At 40.1% G+C, this 17,816-nt stretch overlaps 1 pseudogene; it reads left to right on the top strand.

The window, feature by feature from the left end:
* Nucleotides 1-2,600: 2,600 nt before the first annotated feature.
* Nucleotides 2,601-16,942, top strand: LOC115195018 (nidogen-2-like; annotated as a pseudogene).
* Nucleotides 16,943-17,816: the final 874 nt, after the last annotated feature.

Here is a 17,816-nt window from a genome sequence, read left to right as displayed (position 1 = left end):
CTCCAATGTATCATCCATGTAAAAAACCTGTCTGATCAGGATGAACAATACCAGGTAAAACTCTTTTAATTCTGAGTGCTATGCATTTTGCTAGTATTTTTGCCTCACAACATTGAAGTGTAAGGGGCCTCCAGTTTTTTAGATAGACTGGGTCTTTATATTTGCCATCTGGGTAGTGTTTTAATAATAGAGATATCAGACTTTCCTGCTGAGTACCTGACAGACTACCATTTCTATAGGAGTAGTTAAAACAAATCTAACAATGGAGCTTTTAGTATATATATATAAAAAACTTGATATACCTCTACCGGTATGCCATCAAGCCCTGGGGTTTCCCAGACTGAAAGGACTTAATAGTTTCAAAGCGATTTTTCTTCTGTAATTTGGCCTTCACACTGATCTTTCTATACTTCTGTTAATTTTCAATTTTTATATTATTTGGAAAGTATTGCTTACCATAATACGGAAGTCGCTCTGGATAAGAGTGTCTGCTAAATGACTAAAATGTAAATATAAATGTATAATCTTCATTCAGTGGGAAAGGATGAGACGGAAAAGTGAACATCTGCCTAAAATAATTAGCTTCCTCTTTAAAAATATAATTGGGAGAATCATAGATGACTCCGTCTTCAGTAACGAGTTTCTGCAAATTATTTTTGTTAGCTTTCCTGTATGGGAGATTCAGGAATAATTTGTGCATTTTTCTCCATATTCCATACAGTTTGCTTTATTTTTGTAATAGATGACGTTAGATTGTTCTTGAATAAGTTCCTCATGTTCTATTTGTTTTTTCTCTAACTTATTTTGTATCTCTGTAGTATCTTTTTTTATTGCTATCTACCTGTACTATTAGTTCATGGATTTCCCTTGTTAGTCTTGTCTCTTTAGCCAGACACTGTTTTTTTATGGGTGGTGGTCCCCAACAACAAGATATGGGTGGTCCTCAGTCCACCTGGCCATACTGCTGCTCCAGTTTCAACTGTTCTGCTGCGGCTATCGAGCACTGACCTGTTCACCGGACATGCTACCTGTCCCAGACCTGCTGTTTTCAACTCTCTAGAGACAGCAGGAGCAATAGAGATACTCTGAATGATCGACAACCACTGTGATTATTATTATTTGTCCCTGCTGGTCATCTATGAACATTTGAACATCTTGGCCATGTTCTGTTTTAATCTCCACCCGGCACAGCCAGAAGACGACTGGCCACCCCTCATAGCCTGGTTCCTCTCTAGGTTTCTTCCTAGGTTCTGACCTTTCTAGGGAGTTTTTCCTATCCACCGTGCTTCTACACCTGCAATGCTTGCTGTTTGGGGTTTTAGACTGGGTTTCTGTACAGCACTTTGTGACATTAGCTGACGTAAGATGGGCTTTATCAATCAATTTGATTGATTTGATTGATTGCATGTGACGCACAATCAAGCTACGCTCTGAAGATGCAAGTCTACATGGGCTTGGATGCAAGTCTACGTGAGCTGAGTTCTACTGCATGGGCTTTGTCCTACAGCAGGCCGGCAGCCAGGGAGAACGGGACACTATCGTTCATCACACCTTATAACTCTTCTGCAGTAAAATCTCAGTAAACTCAGTAAACTCTCAGTAAACCTCAGTAAACTCTTCTCAGTAAAATCTCTCTGGTTGTCTCTCGTTGGGATGAGTTATCTGCAGCTACCGCCACAACATATATTTTGAGTGATTTATCTTCCATTTCTGCGGTACAGTTGATCACCATGGCTATGAATGCTAAGAAACCAACCTTACTGAAACACCTGTTATTCCTATCACTCTCTATTGGCCTCGGCATACTCACAGGGAGCCTCTCAGGATCCCTTGAAACTGGACCCATCTTCCTCTACTACTCTCTTCACTGCCTATGAAGACTCCTTCAGAGAAAATGACTCAAGTAAAAGTGTAAATCACCCAGTAAATATTACTTGAGTAAAGTTTTAAAAGTTTCAGCAAATATACTGAAGTATCAACATTAAATGTAATTGATAAAATATACTAAAGTTCAAAAGTAAAAGTATAAATCATTTCAAATTCATTACATTAAGCAAACCAGACGGCACCATTTTCTTGTTTTTTTATTTGATTACGGATAGCCAGCGTCACACCAACTCTCAGACATAATTTGCAAAGGAAGCATTTGTGTTTAGTGAGTCTGTTAGATCAGAGGCAGTAGGGATGACCAGGGACGTTCTCTTGATAAGTGTGTGAATTAGACCATTTTTTCTGTCCTGCTAATCATTCAAAATCTAACGAGTACTTTTGGGTGTCGGGGAAAATGTATGGAGTAAAAAGTACATTATTTTCTTTAGGAATGTAGTGAAGTGAAAGTTGAAATAAATAGAAGTAGTAAAGTAAAGATACCCCAAAATACTACTTAAGTAGTACTTTAAAGAATTTTTACATAAGTACTTTACACCACCAGCTAATGGCCGACAGATCAGAGGCAGTAGGGATGACCAGGGACGTTCTCTTGATAAGTGTGTGAATTAGATCATTTTTACATAAGTACTTTACACCACTAGCTAATGGCCCGACAACGGGATCTCTCGTTGGGTTAATGAGGCACTAGTCACACCTGTGACAGGTCCTTTAAAAGGAGAGGTGGAAGAGGTAGACCATAACTCACAGACAACAGAGAGACAACCAGTGAATCCCTTGGAAGAGTGCAGAAGGTGAGATTGTGACATTATTTAATAGACAAGCTGCCTCTCAAATGGCACGTTAATCTTACATGGCCCTGGTGAAGTGTAGTGCACTATATATGATCCCTTTTTGTGGGTCGACCCCCTGAATTTAAGAGCATAGACTAATCGTTACCTTTGTAGTGAATTGAAGTCTCTGTCAAGATCTAGTCTGCTTCCCCTTCCCTGCTTAGTGCACTGTGGGCCCTCGTCAAAGGTGGTTCACAACATAAGGAATGAGGAGCCATTTGGGAAGGATTCATATTCCTGTGTGCCAGGCTCTTCAACCACACACAATAGATTAGATGATACCTGAATTTTAGTGGAAGAATCGTAGCGCGCCGTGTTGCCGATACTCGCATGTTGGGGTCCTCAGGACTGGGTTTAGCAATTGTTGCATAAGTTTTGTACTTAACACAGGGGTTCCTCTCCTCTAGTACCCACAGCCATTCCAGAGGATTTAAAATGCTCAGCTAATCTCGCTCTTGTTCTTTCTCTCAGGAGACTATCACCATGGCGATATTGACCATCATTCTGCTTGTTAGCACAGCTTTTGCTCTGGGAGGTAAGAGTGATGTACCTCACACTTACTCACCAACATTTTAATAAAAACGTTAGTGGGTGTTGATATGTCCTATTCACACACGTACGTATTAATGTTTTGTTTCATAACCAGTTGTCCCTTGGGCAGCCATTATCAACCGTGACACTGGAGAGAAGGTTGTCTTGCTCAAGGGCACATAGACAGATATTTTAACTTGACATTCAGGGATTAAAACTAGGAACCTTTGTGTTACTGGCCCAACTCTCTAACCGCTAGGCTACCTGCCACTCCTCTTGTTCCAGAGATGTATATTGGTGTCTAGATGCTGGACTGAGGTATTCTGATATGAATGGTTTGATCATTCAACTGGATGTATGATTGGATTGTCAGGAAGTAACACTGACACAATTTACCCCCACTTTCAGTCTTAGTTTCATCAGCTGTTATACAGAAGACAGAAACTGAATTGACTGCACAGGGCTTTTAAACAAGTAGCGCAATTTCAATATTTAGCCAGGAAGTACCTAGGTTACATCTGAAATGGAACCCTATTCTGTATGAACTACTTCTGACCAGGGCCCATATGGGACGCAACCCAAGATTCCGGCATGCATGTGCTGCAATGTTATGTCCACATTACAATTAATGTATGTTACCTGTGTCCAGATGCTGGGATACGACCCATGACCCCCTGTGAGCGTGCTAGATATGCCGCAACACATGGCCCAATTGGAGCCTACATCCCCACGTGTGACGCCGCTGGACGATACACCCCTAAGCAATGTTCGGGCTCTACAGGTTAACACGGATGCACATATACACACACACTAAATTCTCCAATTCAGTTGAATATTACAATATTTACTGTAATATATGTGCAACATGTCTATTTCTGGTAGGTTACTGTTGGTGTGTGACCACTACTGGACAGAAGATTCAGGGTACGGAGACTCCACCAGGCACTGCTATCAACTGCTAGCAACTGTTCCACCAAGGTGTGTTTGTATATACATACTCAGTCACTAAATGTTATTTCTTTGCAGCTGATTCTGGCTGTTAATGTTTTTTGTCTAATTGCAGATGAAAGGCGTTGGAATGAAGACTTTGAAAAGATGGACAGTTGTCTTTACTGTATGACAGGAACTGATTCACGTCCCATATAAATGCATGAAGAAATCCAGAGATTAAACTGTTGACTTACTTACTTTATTGTTGGTGTGATTATCTGAACCAGTCCATTTCTGGGAAATGGAGGAAGGAGTAGGACTGTATTACCAGCAGTCAAATTCCACTTGACCATTTAGTAATTAGGCTTCTCCAAGCTCTGATGCTGGTGATGGTCATTAGTAGCCTACCACACTTGCTAACTGCCTGGTACTCAGCACTCTATTGTCCCTCTAATCACTCTGACATCAATGCAAATGTAAAACATTTCATGAGCTCATGTTGCGCAACATTTCTATAACCTATGCAATTGTGAGAACAGCCTCATGGCTTCTATTAGAAAGAGGATCCCATCAGCTTTCTATAGGTTAGCTCTACTATATTTGCAGTACCAGTCAAAAGTTTGAACACACCTACTCATTCCAGTGTTTTCATCTGTAATATTTTCTACGTTGTAGAATAGTGAAGATGTGATTCCATGTGTTAAGTCATAGTTGACATCTTAAACCAAAATATATTGAGATTCTTCAAAGTAGCCACCCTTTGCACACTCTTGGCATTCTCTCAACCAGATTCATGAGGTAGTCACCTGGAATGCATTTCAATTAACAGGTGTGACTTAATTTGTGGGAGTTCTTTCCTCAATGCGTAAGAGCGGATCAGTTTTGACAAGGTAGGGGTGGTATACAGAAAATGGCCCTATTTGTTATTTTAAGACCAAGTCCATATTATGGCAAGAACAGCTCAATGCAAAGAGAAACAGCCCATTACTTTAAGACAGGAAGGTCAGTCAATGCGGAACATTGCACTTGAAGAAACGTTCTTAGTCTCAAAAACCAAGCGCTACGATGACTCATGAGGATCACCACAGGAAAGGAAGACCCAAAGTTACCTCTTGCAGAGGATATGTTCAATAGAGATACCAGTCTGAGAAATTGCAGCCCAAATATGTATTTCAGAGTTCAAGTAACCGACACATCTCAACATCAACTGTTAAGAGGAGACTGCGTGAATCAGGCCTTCATGTTCGAATTGCTGCCAAGATGCTACTTTCCGCAACAGACTATGGGAGGTGCACAGTACTACATGGAACTCTATTCCACATCAAGAAACTCATGCCAGCAGTAAGATTAGATTTAAAAAACAGATAAAACATACACTGAAGCAACACAGACACATGCATACAAACACACGATAACATACACACTACACCCATGTACGCTTGGATTTTGTGTTATACATATGTGGTAGAGTAGAGGCCTGAAATCTGAATTTAATGTATGGTAATGTCTTTAAAATGTATAACTGCCTTAATTTTGCTGAACCCCAGGATGAGTAGCTTCTGCCTTGGCAGCAGCTAATGGGGATCCATAATAAATACTGCGTGGGCTGAGTCGTACTGCATTGGCTGAGTCCTTTTTTATTTTTTTATTAAAATATTGTATTAATTATTTTTTTTTACTTTATTGAATATTCGAAACATACAATATACTTGCAGTGAAGCCGCTCAATAACTACATCATCCCAGTCGTCCAACAGATTCCCATTCAGAGCGACACACAGAAGCATCCAGGGTCAATTCTCTGCTCAAACAATTTAAAAAAATTAACCTCCCTGTGGCTCAGTTGGTAGAGCATGGTGTGTGCAACGCCAGGGTTGTGGGTTCGATTCCCATGGGGGGCCAGTACAAAAAAAAATGTATGAAATGAAATGTATGTATTCACTACTGTAAGTCACTCTGGACAAGAGTGTCTGCTAAATGACTAAAATGTAAATGTAATGTTGGCCGATCTACCACCAGGCCAAAAATGTGAACCCGAACCCTCCAAGATCCCCCCCACAGTTCCCCAATTGCTGTCCCTCAACCATTTGAGACCCCTCCCACAGCCCCCCCAGGAAGAAAAATAATAAAAATAAAAAATACATTTAATTCCATTCCCCACCCCCAAGAACCCCCCAATGCACCAACAACCATGAGAATGAACTAAAGAGAAAAAAGGAAAAGACAGAAGAAAACAGCTAACAACAACGCAATTAAAAAATAATACATTTAAAACAAAGGATATCAAGGACAATTAAATCATAACAGCAACGCCAACTGTAAATGTTTGTGTGCATGTCTGGCACTATTACGTGTGTGTTCTTGCATGTGTTTATTTGAATGAGAGGGTGTGTATATGCATGTTCACAAACACTTGCACGGCATCAGCCTCAGGCAAACCGGCATTTGTTGTAAAAACACTGCCACTTAGTGTCATTCAAATGTACTTTTTTAAATGTTTTATTTTGACTTTTATCTTTGACCATCATTCTATCTCCCACACAGCAACTCCACTCCCACTTGTCTCCAATTCCACATACCAACCCTCAGCTTCCCTCAGCCCATCCCATGAATCTCTGCTGGCCACCCACTTCGGGTTTCCACGCAACACATATCTTTCAACTATGCTGTGATGTTTAACGTACAATATCAATCTATGTAATCGAATAGAATCCACAGATTGCGAGTTGAAGATAAATACTTTTACTAAGAGTTTTAGTATATTAGTAATTGACTGCATTTTCAGCCATTCCTGAACCTGAGACCAGAAACAGGCTACCTGAGGGCAATACCAAAACAAATGGTCTATTGATTCTGTATCCTCACAACAAAATCTGCAGAGCTTCGATGATTTTATTACCCAAATATTCAGCATTTTGTTGGTAGCAAGAATTCTATATAATAATTTTAGCTGAAAAGCACAAAGTCTTGAATCTTGCGTTTTATATATCAACTCAAATCTCTTCCCAACTATTTTGCAATCTGTATGGCACAGTTGTCAACATCCTGGTCCTCAAATGAAACTTGTATACTTTCCTATTTATGCTATTTTGATTCCTCCGCAAGGTTTGATCCTTTATGTTGGGCAGACAGACCAGTTCCCTACCTCCTCCCGCTGCCACTTGCCTCCTCCATTTTTGGGGTAATGCTGTAATCAATTGGTTGTACTCTTGGATTGAGCAGACCTTTCTTTACAATTCTGATAACTCCATGAAGGCCATAACTCCACCATTCCAATTTACAATATCATTAATGAACAAAATACCCTGTTCAAACATATTTCCCATTTTCCCAAGTAGTCCCGTGTGGCTCAGTTGGTAGAGCATGGTGTTTGCAACGCCAGGGTTGTGGGTTTGATTCCCACGGGGGACCAGTACGAAAAACCCACAAAATATTATGAAATGGATGCATTCACTACTGTAAGTTGCTCTGGATAAAAGCCTCTGCAAAATGTAAAAAAATAAATACAGGTATTTGATCAACCAGCACAGTTGACTTCAGCCATAATATGTGTTGTAATATTTGAATCTATGTTTTCAGGGGGATAACATTGAAATTGTAGCCAACTCTGCAATGCTTGTTTGAAAAAGAGAGTTACTTTGAAAAAGTATCATTTTCAATTAAACCTGTCTGGGCTAGGGGGCAGTATTTTCACGGCCGGATGAAAAACCTACCCAATTTGAACAGGTTACTACTCTGGCCCAGAAACTAGAATATGCATATTATTAGTAGATTTAGATTAGATTTGGATAGAAAACACTCTGAAGTTTCTAAAACTGTTTGAATGGTGTCTGTAAGTATAACAGAACTCATATGTAAGGCCAAAACCTGAGAAGATTCCATGCAGGAAGTGCCCTGTCTGACAATTTGTTGTCCTTCTGTTGCATCTGTATGATATTAAGTAGTCCTTCTAACCCCCCCCCCCCCACCCTCCCCCCCAAAAAAGATGTAGATGTACTATTGTAAAGTGGTTGTTCCACTGGATATCATAAGGTGAATGCACCAATTTGTTGTCGCTCTGGATGAGAGCGTCTGCTAAAAATGACGTAAATGACGTAAATGAGTGCATTCTGACGAAGAACAGCAAAGGTAATCCAATATTTCTTACAGTAATTCTGAGTTTGTGAGCCCCAAACTTGGTGGGTGTCAAATTAGCGAGCCTGTGATGACCTAGCTATGTACTCAGAATATTGCAAAATGTGCTTTCGCCGAAAAGCAATTTTAAAATCTGACATAGCGTTTGCATAAAGGAGTTCTGTATCTATTATTCTTAAAATAATTGTTATGTATTTTGTCCAACGTTTATCATGAGTAATTTAGTAAATTCACCGGAAGTTTTCGGTGGGTATGCTAGTTCTGAACATCACATGCTAATGTAAAAAGCTGGTTTTTGATATAATATGAACTTGATTGAACAAAACATGCATGTATTGTATAACATAATGTCCTAGGAGTGTCATCTGATGAAGATCATCAAAGGTTAGTGCTGCATTTAGCTGTGGTTTGGGTTTTTGTGACATACAGTGGGGAGAACAAGTATTTGATACACTGCCAATTTTGCAGGTTTTCCTACTTACAAAGCATGTAGAGGTCTGTCATTTTATCATAGGTACACTTCAACTGTGAGAGACAGAATCTAAAACAAAATCCAGAAATCACATTGTATGATTTTTAAGTAATTAATTTGCTTTTTATTGCATGACATAAGTATTTGGTCACCTACCAAACCAGTAAGAATTCCGGCTCTCACAGACCTGTTACTTTTTCTTTAAGAAGCCTTCCTGTTCTCCACTCATTACCTGTATTAACTGCACCTGTTTGAACTCGTTACCTGTATAAAAGACAGCTGTCCACACACTCAATCTAGCAGACTCCAACTTCTCCACAAAGGCTAAGACCAAAGAGCTGTGTAAGGACATCAGGGATAAAATTGTAGACCTGCACAAGGCTGGGATGGGCTACAGGACAATAGGCTTCTTCCATTAGAAAATGGAAGAAGTTCAAGATGACGGTCAATCACCCTCGGTCTGGGGCTCCATGCAAGATCTCACCTCGTGGGGCATCAATGATCATGAGGAAGGTGAGGGATCAGCCCAGAACTACACCGCAGGACCTGGTCAATGACCTGAAGAGAGCTGGGACCACAGTCTCAAAGAAAAACCATAAGTAACACACTACGCCGTCATGGATTAAAATCCTGCAGCGCACGCAAGGTCCCCCTGCTCAAGCCAGCGCATGTCCAGGCCCGTCTGAAGTTTGTCAATGACCATCTGGATGATCCAGAGGAGGAATGGGAGAAGGTTATATGGTCTGATGAGACAAAAATAGAGCTTTTTGGTCTAAACTCTACTCGCCGTGTTTGGAGGAAGAAGAAGGATGAGTACAACCCCAAGAACACCATCCCAACCGTGAAGCATGGAGGTGGAAACATCACTCTTTGGGGATGCTTTTCTGCAAAGGGGACAGGATGACTGCATCGTAGTGAGGGGAGGATGGATGGGGCCATGTATTGCGAGATCTTGACCAACAACCTCCTTCCCTCAGTAAGAGCATTGAAGATGGGTCGTGGCTGGGTCTTCCAGCATGACAATGACCCGAAACACACAGCCAGGGCAACTAAGGAGTGTCTCTGTAAGAAGCATCCCAAGGTCCTGGAGTGGCCTAGCCAGTCTCCAGACCTGAACCCAATAGAAAATCTTTGGAGGGAGCTGAATGTCCGTATTGCCCAGCGACAGCCCCGAAACCTGAAGGATCTGGAGAAGGTCTGTATGGAGGAGTGGGCCCAAAATCCCTGCTGCAGTGTGTGCAAACCTGGTCAAGAACTACAGGAAACGTATGATCTCTGTAATTGCAAACAAAGGTTTCTGTACCAAAAATTAAGTTCTGCTTTTCTGATGTATCAAATACTTATGTCATGCAATAAAATGCAAATTAATTAGTTAAAAATCATACAATGTGATTTTCTGGATTTTTGTTTTAGATTCCGTCTCTCACAGTTGAAGTGTACCTATGATAAAAAATTACAGACCTCTACATGCTTTGTAAGTAGGAAAACCTGCAAAATTGGCAGTGTATCAAATACTTGTTCTCCCCACTTATATGCTTGCTTTGAAAATGGCTGTTTGATTATTATTGGCTGGGTACTCTCCTGACATAATCTAATGTTTTGCTTTCACTGTAAACCTTTTTGAAATCGGACAATGTGGTTGGATTAACGTGAGTCTTATCTTTCAAATGATGTAAAATAGTCATATGTTTGAGAAATTGAAGTTATAGCATTTTTGAGGTATTTGTATTTCGCGCCACGCTGTTGAATAGAGTGGGACGTTAACGTCCCACCTAGCCCAGAGAGGTTATTAATAATCTCAACCCACCCAAATCATATTCATTATATAGATGGGCACATTTTATTTTGAAATTCATTGTGTAGAGATTAGTTATATCTTTTGTGATATGAATACCGAGTATGTCTACTTCACCATCAGCCCATTTTATGGGTAAACTGCAGGATAATGTAAAGTAGATTTTTATTAAGGATTCAATACATAATATTGAACACTTATCATAATTAGGATTATGTCCAGAGAGTACAGAAAAGTTATCTAGATCTTCAATGACACATTGCAGAGATCTAGCTTGCGGACTTAATTTAAAACTTGAGCCATCGGCATACATGGACACCTTTGTTTTAAACCTTGGATATCTAATCCTCTAATGTTGTTATTGGATCTGATTTTCATAGCTAACATTTCGATGGCCATAACGAATAGATATGGTGACAGCGGACACCCTTGTTTAACTCCTCTTGACAATTCAAAACTCTCTGAGAAGTAGCCGTTATTTTACTACTTTACACCTGGGGTTGCTATACATTATTTTTACCCATTTTATAAGAGAATTGCCGAAATTGAAAAAATCCAGGCATTTATAAATAAAATCCAGTCTTACTTTATCAAATGCCTTTTCGAAATCCGCTATAAAATACCATTCCTGGCTTATTATATGTTTCATGATGTTCTATTATTTCTAGTAGTTGTCGTATATAATCTCCAATGTATCGTCCATGTAAAAAACCTGTCTGATCAGGATGAACAATACCAGGTAAAACCCTTTTAATTCTGAGTGCTATGCATTTTGCTAGTATTTTTGCATCACAATATTGAAGTGTAAGGGGCCTCCAGATTTTTAGATAGACTGGTCTTTATATTTGCCATCTGGGTAGTGTTTTAATAATAGAGAAATCAGACCTTCCTGCTGAATACCTGACAAACTACCATTTCTATAGGAGTAGTTAAAACAAATCTAACAATGGAGCTTTTAGTATATAAAAAAACTTGATACACCTCTACCGGTATGCCATCAAGCCCTGGGATTTTCCCAGACTGAAAGGATTAATAGTTTCAAAATGTTTTTCTTCTGTAATTTGGCATTCGCACTGATCTTTCTGTACATTTGTTAACCTCTCTAGGGTAGGGGGCAGTATTTGCACGGCCGGATAAAAAACGTACCCGATTTAATCTGGTTATTACTACTGCCCAGAAACTAGAATATGCATATAATTGTTTGATTTGGATAGAAACACCCTAAAGTTTCTAAAACTGTTTGAATGGTGTCTGTGAGTATAACAGAACTCATATGGCAGGCAAAAACCTGAGAAGATTCTGTACAGGAAGTGCCCTCTCTGACCATTTCTTGGCCTTCTACACTCTCTTTATTGAAAACTGAGGATCTCTGCTGTAACGTGACACTTCCTACGGCTCTCATAGGCTCTCAGAAGGCGCCAGAACGTTGAATGATGACTTTGCAGCCCATGGCTGAAAAACAGTAGCGCATTTGGTAAGTGGTCAATCTGAGAACAATGACACGAGCGCGTGCTCGTGAAGAGTCCATTTTAGATTTTGAGTCTTTGAACGAAAACAGGGTTTCCCGGTCGGAATATTATCGCTTTTTTTACGAGAAAAATCGCATAAAAATGTATTTTTAACAGCGTTTGACATGCTTCGAAGTACGGTAATGGAATATTTCGATTTTTTTGTCACGATACGCGTCCGCGCGTCACCCTTCGGATAGTGTCTTGAACGCAAGAACAAACAGAGGATATTTGAACATAACTATGGATTATTTTGAACCAAAACAACATTTGTGGATGAAGTAGAAGTCCTGGGAGTGCATTCTGACGAAGAACAGCAAAGGTAATCCAATTTTTCTTATAGTAAATCTGAGTTTGGTGAGTGCCAAACTTGGTGGGTGTCAAAATAGCTAGCCCGTGATGGCGAGCTATCTACTCAGAATATTGCAAAATGTGCTTTTGCCGAAAAGCTATTTTAAAATCGGACACCGCGATTGCATAAAGGAGTTCTGTATCTATAATTCTTAAAATAATTGTTATGTTTTTTGTGAACGTTTATCGTGAGTAATTTAGTAAATTCACCGGAAGTTTTCGGTGGGTATGCTAGTTCTGAACGTCACATGCTAATGTAAAAAGCTGGTTTTTGATATAAATATGAACTTGATTGAACAAAACATGCATGTATTGTATAACATAATGTCCTAGGAGTGTCATCTGATGAAGATCATCAAAGGTTAGTGCTGCATTTAGCTGTGGTTTTGGTTTTTGTGACATTATATGCTAGCTTGAAAAATGGGTGTCTGATTATTTCTGGCTGGTTACTCTGCTGACATAATCTAATGTTTTGCTTTTGTTGTAAAGCCTTTTTGAAATCGGACAGTGTGGTTAGATTAACGAGAGTCTTGTCTTTAAAATGGTGTAAAATAGTCATATGTTTAGAAATTGAAGTAATAGCATTTCTAAGGTATTTGAATAACGCGCCACGGGATTCCACTGGCTGTTGAGTACCCTAGAGAGGTTAATTTTCAATTTTTTTATATTATTTGGAAAGAATTGCTTACCATAATACGGGGGGAAAAAAATGTATGAAATGTACGAAATGTATGCATTCACTACTGTAAGCCGCTCTGGATAAGAGCGTCTGCTAAATGACTAAAATGTAAATGTATAATCTTCATTCAGTGGGAAAGGATGAGACGGAAAAGTGAACATCTGCCTACAATAATTAGCTTCCTCTTTTAAAAATATCATCGGGAGAATCATAGATGACTCCGTCTTCAGTAACGAGTTTCTGCAAATTATTTTGTTAGCGTTCCTGTATTCAGGAATAATTTGTGCATTTTTCTCCATATTCCATACAGTTTGTTTTATTTTTGTAATAGATTACATTAGATTTTTCTTGGAATAAGTTCCTCATGTTCTATTTGTTTTTTCTCTAAATTATTTTGTATCTCTGTAGTATCTTTTTTTATTGCTATCTACCTGTACTATTAGTTCATGGATTTCCCTTGTTAGTCTTGTCTCTTTAGCCAGACACTGTTTTTTTATGGGTGGTGGTCCCCAACAACAAGATATGGGTGGTCCCCAGTCCACCTGGCCATGCTGCTGCTCCAGTTTCAACTGTTCTGCTGCCGGCTATCGAGCCCTGACCTGTTCACCGGACATGCTACCTGTCCCAGACCTGCTGTTTTCAACTCTCTATAGACCAGCAGGAGCGATAGAGATACTCTGAATGATCGACCACCACTGTGATTATTATTATTTGACCCTGCTGGTCATCTATGAACATTTTAACATCTTGCCATGTTCTGTTATAATCTCCACCCGGCACAGCCAGAAGAGGACTGGCCACCCCTCATAGCCTGGTTCCTCTCTAGGTTTTCTTCCTAGGTTCTGGCCTTTCTAGTGAGTTTTTTCCTATCCACCGTGCTTCTACACCTGCAATGCTTGCTGTTTGGGGGTTTTAGACTGGGGTTTCTGTACAGCACTTTGTGACATCAGCTGACGTATGATGGGATTTATAAATACATTTGATTGATTTGATTGATTGCATGTGTATCACAATCAAGCTACGCTCTGAAGATGCAAGTCTACATGGGCTAGGATGCAAGTCTACGTGAGCTGAGTTCTACCGCATGGGCTTTGTCCTACAGCAGGCCGGCAGCCTGGGAGAACGGACACTATCGTTCATCACACCTTATAACTCTCCTGCAGTAAAATCTCATAACCCAACGAGTTCTCTGCAAGCTACCACCACAACATCTATTTTCAGTGATTTATGTTCCATTTCTGCGGTACAGTTGATAACCATGGCTATGAATGCTAAGAAACCAGGCCTTACTGAAACACATGTTATTCCTATCACTCTCTATTGCCTCGGCATACTCACAGGGAGCCTCTCAGGATCCCTTGAAACTGGACCCATCTTCCTCTACTACTCTCTTCACTGCCTATGAAGATTCATTCAGAGAAATGACTCAAGTAAAAGTATAAATCACCCAAGTAAATATTACTTGAGTACAGTTTTAAAAGTTTCAGCAAATATACTGGAAGTATCAACATTAAATGTAATTGATAAAATATACTTAAGTTCAAAAGTAAAAGTATAAATCATTTCAAATTCATTATATTAAGCAAACCAGACGGCACCATTTTCTTGTTTTTTTTATTTGATTACGGATAGCCAAGCGTCACACCAAACTCTCAGACATAATTTGCAAAGGAAGCATTTGTGTTTAGTGAGTCTGCCAGATCAGAGGCAGAAGGGATGACCAGGGATGTTCTCTTGATAAGTGTGTGAATTAGACCATTTTGTCTGTCCTGCTAATCATTCAAAATCTAACGAGTACTTTTGGGTGTCGGGGAAATGTATGGAGTAAAAAGTACATTATTTTCTTTAGGAATGTAGTGAAGTGAAAGTTGAATAAATAGAAGTAGTAAAGTAAAGATATCCCAAAATACTACTTCAGTAGTACTTTAAAGAATTTTTACATAAGTACTTTACACCACCAGCTAATGGCCGACATCGGGATCTCTTGTTGGGTTAATGAGGCAACTAGTCACACCTGTGACATATCCTTTAAAAGGAGAGGTGGAAGAGGTAGACCATAACTCCAGACAACAGAGAGACAAACAGTGATCCCTTGGAAGAGTGCAGAAGGTGAGCTTGGTGATATTATTTAGTAGACTAGCTGCCTCTCAAATGGCACGTTAATCTTATGTGGCCCTGGTCAATTGTAGTGCACTATATATGACCCCTTTTTGTGGGTCGACCCCCTGAATTTAGAGCATAGACTAATAGTTACCTTTGTAGTGAATAGAAGTCTCTGTCAAGATCTAGTCTGCTTCCCCTTCCCTGCGTAGTGCACTGTGGGCCCTCGTCAAAGGTGGTTCACTACATAAGGAGCCATTTGGGAAGGATTCATATTCCTGTGTGCCAGGCTCTTCAACCACATACAATAGATTAGATGATACCGGAATTTTAGTGGAAGATTCGTAGTGCGCCGTGTTGCCGGATACTCGCTTGTTGGGGTCCTCAGGACTGGGTTTAGCAATTGTTTGCATAAGTTTGTACTTTAACACAGGGGTTCCTCTCCTCTAGTACCCACAGCCATTCCAGAGGATTTAAAATGCTCAGCTAATCTCGCTCTTGTTCTTTCTCTCAGGAGACTATCACCATGGCGATATTGACCATCATTCTGCTTGTTAGCACAGCTTTTGCTCTGGGAGGTAAGAGTGATGTACCTCACACTTACTCACCAACATTTTAATAAAAACGTTAGTGGGTGTTGATCTGTCCTATTCACACACGTACGTATTAATGTTTTGTTCATAACCAGTTGTCCCTTGGGCAGCCCATTATCAACCGTGACACTGGTGAGAAGGTTGTCTTGCTCAAGGCACATAGACAGATATTTTAACTTGACATTCAGGGATAAACTAGGAACCTTTGTGTTACTGGCCCAACTACTCTAACCGCTAGGCTACTGCCACTCCTCTTGTTCCAGAGATGTATATTGGTGTCTAGATGCTGGACTGAGGTATTCTGATATGAATGTTTTGATCATTCAACTGGATGGTATGATTGGATTGTCAGGAAGTAACACTGACACAATTTACCCCCACTTTCAGTCTTAGTTTCATCAGCTGTTTACAGAAGACAGAAACTGAATTGACTGCACAGGGCTTTAAAACAAGTAGCGCAATTTCAATATTTAGCCAGGAAGTACCTAGGTACATCTGAAATGGAACCCTATTCTGTATGAACTACTTCTGACCAGGGCCCATATGGGACGCAACCCAAGATTCCGGCATGCATGTGCTGCAATGTTATGTCCACATTACAATTAATGTATGTTACCTGTGTCCAGATGCTGGGATACGAACCATGACCCCCTGTGAGCGTGCTAGATATGCCGCGGACACATGGCCCAATTGGAGCCTACATCCCCACGTGTGACGCCGCTGGACGATACACCCCTAAGCAATGTTCGGGCTCTACAGGTTAACACGGATGCACATATACACACACACTAAATTCTCCAATTCAGTTGAATATTACAATATTTACTGTAATATATGTGCAACATGTCTATTTCTGGTAGGTTACTGTTGGTGTGTGACCACTACTGGACAGAAGATTCAGGGTACGGAGACTCCACCAGGCACTGCTATCAACTGCTAGCAACTGTTCCACCAAGGTGTGTTTTGTATATACATACTCAGTCACTAAATGTATTTCTTTGCAGCTGATTCTGGCTGTTAATGTTTTTTGTCTAATTGCAGATGAAAGGCGTTGGAATGAAGACTTTGAAAAGATGGACAGTTGTCTTTACTGTATGACAGGAACTGATTCACGTCCCATATAAATGCATGAAGAATCCAGAGATTAACTGTTGACTTACTTACTTTTATTGTTGGTGTGATTATCTGACCAGTCCATTTCTGGGAAATGGAGGAAGGAGTGGACTGTATTACCAGCAGTCAAATTCCACTTGACCATTTAGTAATTAGGCTTCTCCAAGCTCTGATGCTGGTGATGGTCATTAGTAGCCTACCCACACTTGCTAACTGCCTGGTACTCAGCACTCTATTGTCCCTCTAATCACTCTGACATCAATGCAAATGTAAAACATTTCATGAGCTCATGTTGCGCAACATTTCTATAACCTATGCAATTGTTGAGAACAGCCTCATGGCTTCTATTAGAAAGAGGATCCCATCAGCTTTCTATAGGTTAGATCTACTATTTGCAGTACCAGTCAAAAGTTGAACTCACCTACTCATTCCAGGGTTTTTCATCTAATATTTTCTACGTTGTAGAATAGTGAAGATGTCAACTATGACATAACACATGGAATCACATCTTAAACAAATATATTGAGATTCTTCAAAGTAGCCACCCTTTGCCTTGAGAGCTTTGTACACTCCTGGCATTCTCTCAACCAGATTCATGAGGGTAGTCACCTGGAATGCATTTCAATGAACAGGTGACTTAATTGTGGGATTTCTTTCCTCAATGCGTAAGAGCCGATCAGTTGTGACAAGGTAGGGGTGGTAGTACAGAAAATAGCCCTATTTGTTATTTTAAGACCAAGTCCATATTATGGCAAGAACAACTCAATGCAAAGAAGAAACAGCCCATGACTTTAAGACAGGTCAGTCCAATGCGGATTATTGCACTTGAAGAAACGTTCTTAGTCTCAAAAACCCAAGCGCTTACGATGACTCATGAGGATCCCCACAGGA

This window comes from Salmo trutta, chromosome 5 (assembly GCF_901001165.1).
Source record: "Salmo trutta chromosome 5, fSalTru1.1, whole genome shotgun sequence".
NCBI lineage: Eukaryota > Metazoa > Chordata > Actinopteri > Salmoniformes > Salmonidae > Salmo > Salmo trutta.
This window is presented reverse-complemented; position numbering and strand designations above follow the sequence as displayed.